Consider the following 13,295-nt stretch of genomic DNA (forward strand, 5'->3'; position numbering starts at 1 on the left):
GTTGTTGCCACTTTTTGGTCATTATGATTAATGTGCAAGGACGATTTGAATACCATGTCTTTGTGTAGACATATGTTTTTAATTCTTGGGTACATAAGAATGTACCCACTGGTCAATCTGATTAGCTTTTTAAGAAACAGCTAAACTGTTTTCCAAAGTGGCTGCAGCATTTCACATTTCCATCAGCAGTACATGGTCTTCTCATTTCTCCACACTCTCCCACATCCCTGCCACTTGTTAGTGCTTGACTCTTACTATCGTTGCCTGGTAAAATGGCATTTTACGGTTTTAATTTGTATTTATCTCATAACTGATGATGTTGAGAATCTTTTATGTGCTTTTTGGCCATTTGTGTATCTATTCAAATATTTTGCCTATTTTCAAGGTAGGCTGTCTTAGTAGTGAGTTGTAAGAGTTCTTTATATAGTCTGGTTACAAGGGTCTTATCAGATATACCATTTGCAAATATTTTCTCCCAGTCTGGGTTTGTACCTTCACTTTCTTTTCTTTTCTCATTTTTAAGATTTATTTGTTTATTTTTGAGAGAGAGAGAGAGAGAGAGAGAGAGAGAGAGAGCGCACAGGCATGTACAAGGGAGGGCCAGAGGGAGAGGGAGAGAGAGAATCTCAATCCTGATTCAGGGTTCGATCCCACAACTCTGAGATCATGACCTGAGCTGAAACCGAGAGTCAGAGACTTACCTGACCCAGAGCACCAGGGGCCCTTGCATTTTCACTTTCTTGATGGTATGTTTTGAGTTTCAAAGCCTCTTAATTTTTATGTAGTCCAATTTATATCAAAGCTTTGCTCTTGGAATAGAAAAGTATTGGGGGAAAACATCAAAATATATTTAACTAGCCTATTTCCTCAATTTTAAATGAATTTCACTTATTCAGATTAAATTGTTCTATAAAAGTAAAACTTAATGGCCTTGTTGAGGATATCAATTTCATTAATATTTAAGAAACAATTTTGGATACTCGTTCTTTAAAACAAGCCTCTCCTTCAACAATATATAGACATGTATCCTGACAGTAATTTCCAGATAAGCTCTTTCTCTCCACTTTGTCTCCTCATTTATATGTCTCACAAGATGGGCAATATCACTGCATGTCCCTTTGTCCTCAAATTTAGTTTTTGCTCTGGTCACTTCAAGTTTGATATAGGAAAGAATGATGTATCACCCTTTTTGTTTCTATCAAAAACACTTCATGTATTTTGAAGTAATTATAAAGTGTCTTTAATTTCTCTGTGAGTTATATGAGTGATTCTACCATTATCTCAGACAATAATGGGTGAAATTGTTTTACTTCAAAAGACCACTTTGGTTAAAAATTAACCAAAAAACTAGCTACAATGTCTAGACACCGTAATATGTATTTCATATAAAATCACAGGTTTTTCTGAATCTAGGGGTTGAAATCACTATCCCAAGAGTACTGTGATCTTATCTGGAAAAATATGGATAGCATTTTCCATAGCTAATAAAAATAATATACTAAGATGCTTTGTGATTATTATTATGTAGTATTGCATAATTTTATAAAGCAATTAAGTGGTGTAATCTTGAAATGCTCATCTCATTTGTGGAATTCGTTATCATTTGTGATTTTATTGCAATAAGTGTGAAAAAATAGATGCGGACAGTGCTAATAGACTTATTTTTAGAATTCCTAATAGATTAACACTGATAGCCTCATCAATCTGTTTGAGTGTCCTTGGCATTTATAGTTCTCACTGATGGCTGGTATTTATAAATGTCTTAACAGGCAGTTTCAGCCAAATCTGCTTTCATGTCAGTGTTTTTAGTTTTTCTATTAGTTAATTCTGTATTTTACTATTTTAAAAATTCTGTTTCATGGTTCATCACTTGTTGATATATCTCTTGACCTCTCCCTTGGTGAAATGAAGATGTCTCTTCTCCCCATTTATCACTTTGACTTTTAAATTTTCAACCTTTACATTCTTATTTGTAACCTTTATTAAATCTTCTGTGCTTTGTCCAGAGGGTCATTCTAAAAGTTCAAAATCAATAAAGTGCATTTATTTTATTGACTAAGTAAAAGTGTTCACTGCAGAGCCTGAGTATCATGACCTAATTTGTTTCTCACGTAACAGTTTGTTTTATTAAGCTTTTATTTTAATGTAGCAGTTTGTTTTCTTCTCCTTGTTGTTTCCAAAATTGCTTTTTTAAAGAAAAGTCTAGTATTGTTTGCCTCTGTGACAATTTTACATTTTCCCAATATCTCAGTAATACTCTCCAAGCTCAATTTCCCCTCTGTGGGTCTTGCTTCTGATAGAATTCCACTTTAGACTGTTACTGAATCTTTTTAGACTTGCCTTCTCTTCTACTGCTCTCCTAGGTTTGATACTGAATCTCATTCTTTTTCCTTCTTGGCTTATTCCATCATTTTACAGGAGTATTTATTTAAGTAACTTCCTAAGGACAAATTGATGAGAGAAAAGTCTTCTGAATCTTTCCATGTCTAAAAATGTCTTTATTCTGAGCTCACTATTGACTCATACATTGTCTAGGATAAAATTCTAGATTCAAAGTCATTTTCCTTTAAGGTTGTCAAAGAAATTGCTGATGATAAATCAGATGTCAGCATGATGATGCTTTTTCTTATGCAAGGTATTTTTTTTTCTTTCCATGCACTGTCCCCAAACGTGTACCAAATTTTAGAATCTAATCTTTATTCTTGGTGTTCTGAAATTTTGTAAGCATATCTGCATATGAATTTTGTTTTTAAAATCTTGCTCAGTACTTGGTGGGCCTCTTTTACTTGTCTCCTCCATTTCTGAAAATTCTCTTCTATTAATGTTTGTTAATGTCCTTTCAGCCACTTTCTCTGTTCCTTATTTCTCAAATACTGGTATTCCTGATGAAAACTTTGTCTTTGATTTTTTTTTACTTATAATTTGGTCTTTTTCGTATTTGGTTGAGACTTCTGGACTTTATGCATACATGTTTTTATGGAATACTTTGTGTGTGGCAAGTTATTATTATTTTTAATTTAAAAAGCATTCTTTTTCTTTCTTTGCTTTTTTTTTATTATAGCAATTTTCCATTTCTTTCTAATTTTATGGATACAGTGACTTCTGCAATTTATGTGTAGTGATGCTCTATTGGGCCACCCAGATCCCTCTCCAATCTGGAAGCACTCATCCCTTCACTCCTTCAGAGTGTTGCTTGCTGAGTCCCCCACCCTGGAAATTATTTTTCATAGAAGAGTGGCCTGAATCCAGTAACTGACCAGCGGGGGTAGTAGAGTAGGATTGCAATGCATAGAGTTGGCCTCTTGCTTACATCCTAGAACTATCTGAAAGGCCATCCCAGCTCGCGAGCGCCCCCTGGACGGCCTGAGGTACCTGTTGCATTGAATCACATGTCAACAGCTCCTTTGTCCAAGCCGGCTTCCCAGGCTTTCTTACTCCCTTCCTGTAAGAGTATGTAAATCTTGCTCACAGAGTCTGTTTCCCATGGAGCCTGGATACTAATTTGAAGTTGTTGTTTTAATTCTTCTGTTTTCTAAGTGATATCTGTTTTCTTCAGAGTCATTTATTGTGTGTGTGTGTATGGGTGGTGTATTTAAATCTTTTTTTTTTTTTTTAATTTAGTTACGATAGTCATACAGAGAGAGAGAGAGAGAGGCAGAGACACAGGCAGAGGGAGAAGCAGGCTCCATGCACCGGGAGCCCGATGTGGGATTCGATCCCGGGTCTCCAGGATCGCACCCTGGGCCAAAGGCAGGCGCTAAACCGCTGCGCCACCCAGGGATCCCTGGGTGGTGTATTTAAATTCTGGAGCACTATTAGACAGCCACACTTCTCCCTAAATGGTTTGTTTGATTGTAAAACAAACAAACGAACCTTGGATTAAACGAAACAAACAAACAAACAAACAAACAAAAAAGACTGTTTTTCACTGTCTGCTTAAGGAGCTTGGGAAGGTGGGTGGAAGTGGGTGTCTACTCCTTAGGACTTCACCTTGCTGCTCCTTTCAGCCCTGCACTCCTCCCCTGCTCTCTGTGTTCTCGCCCACCTCTCCCCCGCCTTCTGCCTCCTCTAGGACACCCATGCTTTGCTGACATCTCTGCAGGTCTCAGGACTGTGGTTTATGCTGGTCCATTTTATCAGTCAATATGCTTACCATGCTTTCTGTGTTCCAGAAAGGTATGAAAATAGCTCCTTTGCTGATGATCCCCTCTTCTTTTTGTTGTAGTGTTAGATCATCTTTTTATTCCTTTACATTCTGGTAATGTAATCCTAAAAGGAACGGTTTGCTTGTGCTTTCTCTTGAACTCAGTCTTCTGACTTTGATTTGACTTTCAATCAGATAGTCATGCTGCCGGTCGTTCTTTGGGGAGCTGAATTTCCATTCTCTAGGATGTTGTAAAAACCCCACACTTGCCCAAGTTTTACAGGGGTTATCTGAGGAAGCTATGAGATGTAAACAAATATATCTGGTATAATCTATTTTGGGCTTTGGACCACATGAATTATAGCTATTTAATTGTATTCCTGATACTTATGTAATCAAATAATGACTATCTCTTTTGCATCAGAGCCTGAATAAGGTGCTATGAATAAGCAAAAAAGGCAGTCTGAATTGATAGCCTAGTGGAAGAGACAAAAATAAAGGATATAATTTTACCTAAAATAGCAAATGTTTGTTAATAATATTAGCTAGCTTATGTAGAGATAAAACTTATCAAGTACTTACTCTGTGTGTGTCTCCTACAAGGGCTTTACGTTTATTAACTAATTAATGTTCACAACAAACTTATAGGCTTTATTGCCTTCCCTATTTTGTAGATGTGAACACTGAGACATTTGCCAATAGGCTCACAGCTGGTAGGTGGAGAAGTCAGGATTCAAATCCAGGCTGCAGGGCCCAGACTCTGATGACCTTTTAACAGCTTGCCTGCACTGTTTCTCAAGAGAGAGGAGGGAGAAATAAGCAGAGCACAGAAGTCAGACACCTAACAGAACTGGAGGTGATATCCTGAACAGTGTTTTGTTTTATTTTGTTTTAAAGATTTTATTTATTTATTCATGAGAGACATAGAGAGAGAGGCAGAGACATGGGCAGAGGGAGAAGCAGGCTCCTTGTGGGGAGCCTGATACAGGACTCGATCCCAGGATGCTGAGATCATGCCCTGAGCCAAAATCAGACACTCAACCACTGAGCCACCCAGGTGCCCCTTGTTTTGTTTTTATGTAGAGAAGGAGATTTGTAGAATTTTTGGCCCTTCATTGACAATTTTTAGGAAAAAGAAATTCACATGGTAGAGACATGGTCCAGAAGCTATACCATTTAAGCAAATGCTTGATGGTCACACCAAGCAAAGTCTATGCAGCTATGTATGAAAAAAAGCAAAAGATTTTACTGTATTTCTCTAAATAATGTTGATAATTATAGACTGGATAATCTCACAAGTATATTCAGATATCTTGTTACTTTCTTTTTTGTACCTTTCCTTTTTAAGAAGTGAGTAGTAAAGAAATATTTGAGGATAAAATATTCTACCCACCAGTTTGTCAAAAATTAAATAGTCAGAAATGACAAAGTGTTGGTAAAGATGTGAAAATGTGGGAATTCATATACACTGCTGGTGGAAGTGTAAATTGAAAGAAAAATCATGTACTATATGTTGGCTAATGGATTTAAAGGAGAAAATTTTTTAAATAAAAAAAGAAAGTTGTCATTTTTTAGTAATTGGATTATGTTAATTATTTTTAAAAAATCAAGATAGTCTATCTAGATATATACCTTGAAAAAACTCTTGGATACACACCCCCAGAAGATGCAGAAACTTGTTAACTGCTGAAAGACAACCCTAGAAATGATGCAAATGCCCATCAGAGATAGAATGGATAAGCTAATCATGATAAATTCATAAAATGACATAAGAAACAGAGGTGAAAATGAAGGAACCAAGTTACACACATTAAGATAATTGAATTTCAAAAAAAATTGGTAGTATTGTATAAACATATGGTCAAATAATAAAGAAAAACAAGGGAATAATGGAAACCAAATTCAGAATAAGAATTATCTCTAGAGGGGAGACAGAGTATAGGATTAGGATAAGACACTACAGTGTCAAAAACACTGATAACATTTTAATCCCTATACTGGGTGGTGGTGGGTGCACAGGTATTCTTATTATTATTCTTTAAAATATAATATATATTTTATAATAGTTTTATCTAGGTACACAATCTATTTTATATCAAAAAATATAAGAAATAAAATATTTTTAAAATTAGCTTTAGCTTTAGATTAACCAGGTAATATTTACATGAGAAATTAATATAACTTTACTTAGTATAACATTACTTAAAGTCATAATAGCAGAATTCCCTGAATTATTTCAAATATAAAGTGCAAACAGGCATTGCATTTAAATATGAAAAGAATGAAAAACTACAAATCTGGTTAAATTTTCTCCTTTCTAAAATGGAACTTAATCACTAAAGCCATCTGGGTATCTGTGAAGCAAAAATCCTCACCCTTCTTTGTTTTATTCTTCAGAATGTATGCTAAAAGAACAACTAGGAGTTAGCAGGCAGAGAAAGTGGGAAGTGGGTTCCAGAAGAAAAGTGCAGCATAAGAAGTTCTCCAATAACAGTCATGGTCTTGTTATCTAATGTGCTTTGCATGGCTGCTTTAACCTAAGATGAGCCAATTTATAAAGTCATTTTGCTAAATCCCAAGATGTTTTAAGTAAAGATAAATGCCAAATGCATTTTTTAACACCAGCAATTCATTTATTCATTAATCCATTCATTCATTAAAAAAATATTTGTGGAGCATTTACTATGTGCTGGTCCTTGTGTTGGGTAAATGCTAATGAACAAGACAGACATGATCCTTGCCATCATGAAACTTACTGTTTAGAAGAGGACACAGGGAAAAAAAAATGGTCTACATGTCTGTCTTTCACTCCTGATGCTTTGAAATGAGGGCTTTTACCTTAGAGCTGTTTTCACATTGCCTACACATCCAGCACTCAAAATTGGCTTCCGAGATGTTAATTCAATGAGATTGTTTGTAAATACAGCAGTCATGATGGGAACAGGATGCACTCTATGGTAGTTCTTTGGTCTAAAGGATGTTTTGGGAAGAATGACTCTGTGAGACAATTATGTATAACATTTACCAGGGTCTTTTATGTATGAGTTACTGAAAAGAATAGGAAAATCAATCCAGTATGGACCTTGTCTTCAGATAGGTAACAGTTCTGGTATCAAAGTCAGCCTGTCCCCCACCATTTCTTGTACTCAGCTTCTCACGGTTAAACTCACTGACCGCCTGTTGGGATACTGGACTCTAATCTAGCTCTCAGACCCATTTCAATGGGAGAAATGGTCTTTCTTTCCTTCCTCTGATACCATGCTATTTTTTGATGTTTACTATTAAGAAACTTTTCCTGCCTTCCGCCCACAGCGTGATCCTGGAGTCCTGGGATTAAGTCCCACATCAGGCTCCCTGCATGGAGCCTGCTTCTCTCTCTCCCTATGTCTCTGCCTCTCTTTCTCTCTCTCTGCCTCTCATGAATAAATAAATAAAATCTTAAGAAAAAAGAAAAGAAACTTTTCCCAAGTTAGCTTGCAGGAATGTTCATTCTCTTCTCTATGCTACTTGAGAGTTCCCCAAAAGAACTGAACATACATCATTAGTAAAACTGTGTCTTTGGTATCTTTTCTCTAACCCCACAGCCATCCTGATGTGACCGTACTCATTTTACAGACAAGGAAAAGGAAACTGAGAGATTGACTAGTTTTTCCCATGATTTATCAGCCTGTCAATAGGAAAGGAAGAATTTGACCATAAATTCTAATCTTATTTCTCTTATATTTTTTTTGTGGGGGGTGGGAATCAAAAACCATGTCGGGATGCCTGTTTTTTCTTGGCATTTCTTCTCCTTTTTCTGAGTCTCTGCTCTTGCAGTTCAGAGTTGGCTGGCCCATAGTTGGTAAGACAGGACTCCAATTTCTAGCCCAATTTTCATTCTGCCTCCCACACTGCTGATGGATCTAAAATTCTCCTTAGAGTTTTGGCAATGGAGGCTACCATCAAAGTGAAGTTTTACCTCATGATCACTTTTAAAATATCCCTATGAACTAATAAAACTGAGTTTTACTTCTTCTCATTTCATAAAATTCCAGCCATATAAATATATGAAGTCAAAGAAGGGGAGAACGTCTCAAGAATGCATTGTAAATAGGTCCCCCTAACCCCAAAATGAAAGAAGTAACAAGATGCATGGAAGCTTAGCATTGTCAGAGTGAGTCCTGTGGCACTGACACACAATATAGGCCTTCACTGCAGAATGCTACAATAAGGAATTACTGAAAGAAGTCATGCATTCATTAGTGGTATCCACATCTTTCATGCATGCATTCTAGAAGTATTTGTTGAATGACAACCAAGTGGCCAATATTATTCTGGGCACAAAGGATAGAATAGTAAACCTCAAGGATCAGAAAAATATCTTTAAGGTACTAACAGTCTAATAGTGGAAGACAGTTAATAAAGAACTGGACAAATCAATAATGTAATGTTGTAGTGATAAGACCAATGATGAAGGAGTAGCCCGGGTGGCTCAGCAGCTTAGCGCCACCTTCGGCCCAGGGCCTGATCCTGGAGACCTGGGATAGAGTCACATGTCCGGCTCCCTGCACGGAGCCTGCTTCTCCCTCTGCCTGTGTCTCTGCCTCTCACTCTCTCTCTCTCTCTGTGTGTGTGTGTCTCTCATGAATAATGAATCTTTAAAAGAAAAAAGACCAATGATGAAAACAAAGCAGAGTTATGGACTATGAATTTTCAGAGGAGAGAGATATGGGCAGCTTCTTTCATGATTCCTTAATGATCCACCTCAAGACCTTATATTCAGGGTATTAAGAATTTGTGTAGTACTCTCTTCTTGAATGTGGGCTGTGCTAGGAACCTGCTTCCTATCCACAGAAATCGGTAAAGGTGATGAGATAACCCTTTCACGATTAAGTGTTAAGAAAAAAAAACTATTAAGTGTTAAGAATTTGCTACCTCCGTCATGCTAGCTGTCTCTCTGTTGCTTTGGTGAACTGAGCTGCCATGTTGGAGAGGTCCGTATGACAAAGGACTAAGGACAGTCTCTGAGTCACAGCTGGGGAAGAGCCGAGGTCCCCACTTGGCCAACCCCAAGAGACAGATTCTGTCAACAATCTGAATGAGGCTGGAACCATGTTTTTTCTGGGTCAAACTTTTGGATGAGACCCCAGCCTTGATCCACAACTTCATTGTAGAGAAACTTCGAAGCAGAGGTCCCAGCTAAACCTGCATGGATTCCAAACCCAGAATTACCCCTACAGAAACTGTGAGATAATAAATGTGTGTTGTTTTAACTGCCAAGGCTGTGGTAATATCATTATGCAGCAGTAACATTACTGAATTATTTATTTACATGCTTAATACTTACAGGAGGCCCTTTTAAGTTGATTACAACAGTGTTCAGCTTATTTGTCATTCATGTTGCACTGGAACATAATTGGGTTTGCGGTCTCTTTGTGATGATCATTGATTTTTACCTTCTGAATTGGCATTGGATCACTTGGATCCTTTTTTTAAGTCAGTTATCTAATTCATTGGTGCAAAATTATGTCAGTTGCTAAGAGAACCAGCTTTAATGAAGCCTTTTTCAGTTTTCACGTTTGTTGGCTTCTCTTTCAGTTACAGGCTTATTCATGAACGAGTGCCATTAATAATGTTTAAATGCACTAAGATGTAACACCTTGTCATATACCATTTTTCTTTAAAACATCTAGGACTTATTGAGGTTATTGCTCTACAGAAAATTCTATGCTTACAGAAATAGTAACAGTGCTCATGTACCAAAAAATCATATATAGGGTCTAGTCTGTGGGATCCCCATGGGAGCCCACACGAGGAGTTGGGCACGTAGCCTGTGGCTGACAGCTAGTAGTTGGATGGTAGATATTGCCATCTAAACATCTTTGGTACCATTTCCTAGAATGAGTTCAACATATGTGCTGCCTTATAGCTTCCAGGCTCAGCATCTACCAGAAAATCTTCAGTGGAAACAGCTGGACCTTCATCTGTTCCATCACTTGAGCAGAGATCCTCTACAAGCTGGCAGCTGGAGGATGGGAAACAGCTATCCAGGAGGATGAGAAGGGTGGTGAGCAAGAGCAATAAGACCAGATATTCCTGGGAGAAAGGAAGAAAGGTCAGTTTGGCCCTAAACTCTCTCCAGCTCAATTCTTTTTTGGGAAATAGTCAGAAACTGGAATATGGAATTGGTGCTTTCCCTTCTTGCACTCCCTACCTCTGTGGGAATTCTCTGTCAAAAAGCATAGATTCCTTTTCCCTAAAGGCTGCACTTTCCGCCTTTGTGGATTGTCTAAAGCTAAAGCCACAACTTCCAACAATTCCCATTTGCATAAGAGAAAGTTGTTTTTTTTTTTAAACAACAACAAAAAACACATGTTAAAACAGGATCACCATGTATATGTTACTCCAAGGAAAGATTTTAGCTGCTATCTCCTGCCAACCCTGTGCCCTCACTTTGGTCAGAGTGTGTTGCCCCCCTGGGTCAAGTATCTGACACTTGGGTCAAGCATCTGACCCCTAAAGAGCAGCTATAGAAGGACATACAAGGCTGGCGCCCTCTTAATGGGAAGATATATGACCCAGAGTGTTCTGGTGCCCAAGTCTCCAAGCAGCAGGCACTAGGCTTATATTTTCTATAGAATAAAAACCTATCCATCGAAATGTGGTCTGCATGTTCATCCACCCTCCAGGCACTGATAACCAAAGATATAGATCAAGCCAGGTTGCTGCCCAATCTTCAGCAAGAAAACTCTGGGATTAACTACTGCATTTGGAACCTTGCTTGGTATCTTATACAGGATGGGATAAGGAAGATATCCAGAGGTTGAAAGTGCACGTGCTATCTAAGAAACTGTGATTCACGAAGCAATTTATTACTCTTGCTATATATATACAAGACCCTCTGACCAGTGCAAAGTTTATGGTATCTCTATCATCTTGGGATGACCTCAGATGGTATATCACTTCTCTTTCCTTGGATTCTCCTATGTGATGCCTACAAGCTTCTTTTTATGGATAGGCAAGTAAGATGATGATAGATAGATAGATAGATAGATAGATAGATAGATAGATAGATAATAGATCAACAGAGAGATCACAATGTATCCATCTCTATAGTTTTTGAAAACATATGCTTTCTTCAAATTTTAGAAGTCTTTTTTTTAAACAATCAGAATTTTATGAGTAGAAGTAGTGAAGATTTGGAAGTTAAAATATCTGAGTTGGTGGGGAGTGACAGTCTGATTCTTGACTTCGTCTCTTCCATCTATGTGCCCTTGAGCTGCCTGCAATTAGTCTGAACCTCAATTTTTTATCTGTTAAAGAAACAGTGTTAGTAACACCAACCCTGTGACATCATACACAATTTCTTCATTTTCTTCATCTATAAAATGAGAAAGTAAGACTTTCTTAAAGATATTTGTAAGAATGAGAAGAAATGCCCTATATGAAGTGGTGCCATTCGAACAATGCCTGGTCCATAGAAAGCATGCAGTAAATATGAACCATTATTATAACCCCACAGTATTATAACCTTAAAGCCATCTTAGACCACCTTTAATATGATGTGAGTCGTATGCTATGAGTTGTTACATGATATAAGCATAGTAGTAGCTGTGAGTATTCATTGTTTGTGGTGCTAAACTATTTAATGTCTTCCTACTTTACTATTTTTGGGGAGAAGATTAGATGTTCTACTCACATCATACAAAAGTAAGTTCATGGCGGATCAAATATTAAAATATAAAAATAAGAAAACATGAAAGAGCTGGAGAAAAATGCCAGGGATTATGTATCATATTACATGTAGGGAGCATCTTCACCAGCATGACAAAGCCCAAAACTGGGAAATAAAAATCCATTCAATTATATCAGTTAAAAATTGAAAAAACAGAGCACTCTGTATATGACAGAGGATTACATAACAATGTGAAAGGGTAATTTTAAGCAGAGAAAGTTTTTCTAAAAATATATAATAGATGAAAGAATAATATCCGTATTATATAAAATCTATCTATAGCTCAATTAAAGGAAATGAATACTCAAATGGAAAATTCACAAAGGATAAAACATACATTTTGTATTTTAAAGACACAAAGCTTAACAGTATCAGTAATGAGAAGCATACATTAAAAAGATATATAAATTTTTGTTTATGAAATTAATAATATTTAAGATTGGTGATACCAAGTTTCAATCAGAATATGGGAAAACAGGCAATGTCCACACTCTAGTATGAATGAATATAAGTGATTATATCCTTCTAGAAACAGTTTGGCAGTATATATAAGAATTAAAAATTTCTATGCTTTTTGATTCATCGAATCCACTTCTAGGAAATTTTTCTTACCAAATTATTTGTACAAGTTGGCAAATATATTTGTGTAGTAATAATGATCATTGCAGCATTGGATTTTGGTAATAGAAAATGACAATCATTTCACACTTACTTTCTGAATTATGGCATTAGTTACACAGGTCAGCTCTGTTCAGTGAGTGAGGAGATAGAAAAAGGTATAGAGAGGTCCCTCTTGCAAAGGGTGTTCTTTCATTGGTCTGGTTACAATAACACAACCTCTGGTTCCTCTTCTCCTGATGGACATATGTGAGCCTTGATATTCATTTAGCATGTTGGGGCCCTCTGAACTCCAACTTGACTCTCTGAGCAATAGTTCTCAGAGCTGGCTTTTCATTGTAATTATGTAGGTAAATATGCTGATCCCTAGGTCTCTCTTCTAGATATTCATACTTAATTGGTTTGGGGTTAAGCTCAGCCATTGACATTTAAAAAATTCCAGCTAGTGAAATGATTCATCTCACAAATGGGTCAGGAGAACCATTATTTCTTCCATCCTGTTTTCCATGTATAAAGCAGCCAGGGTCACCCTCACTCCCCCAGACCTCTTCACCTCCTCAAGCAGGTGACATGTGGCATATAGCCTTCATTATAAGCAGCTGACATCATAAGGCTGATCCAGCAGTTAATCCACGTTGGTGTGTGAACAGATGTATGTAAACTCCACCAGGACAGAACATTTCAGAAGGAACTCAGACCATTAATTAAGAGGTTTCTCAGCAGGCAGCATCACCATAGAAGAGAGAAGATGATTTATTTTGTGGAGTTGCTTTGTCAGCTTTTCTATCAGCATAAAAAGCAGTTAGAACAAATTGACAA

The sequence above is a fragment of the Nyctereutes procyonoides genome, unplaced genomic scaffold, assembly GCF_905146905.1.
Source record: "Nyctereutes procyonoides isolate TBG_1078 unplaced genomic scaffold, NYPRO_anot_genome, whole genome shotgun sequence".
Classification (NCBI taxonomy): Eukaryota; Metazoa; Chordata; class Mammalia; order Carnivora; family Canidae; genus Nyctereutes; species Nyctereutes procyonoides.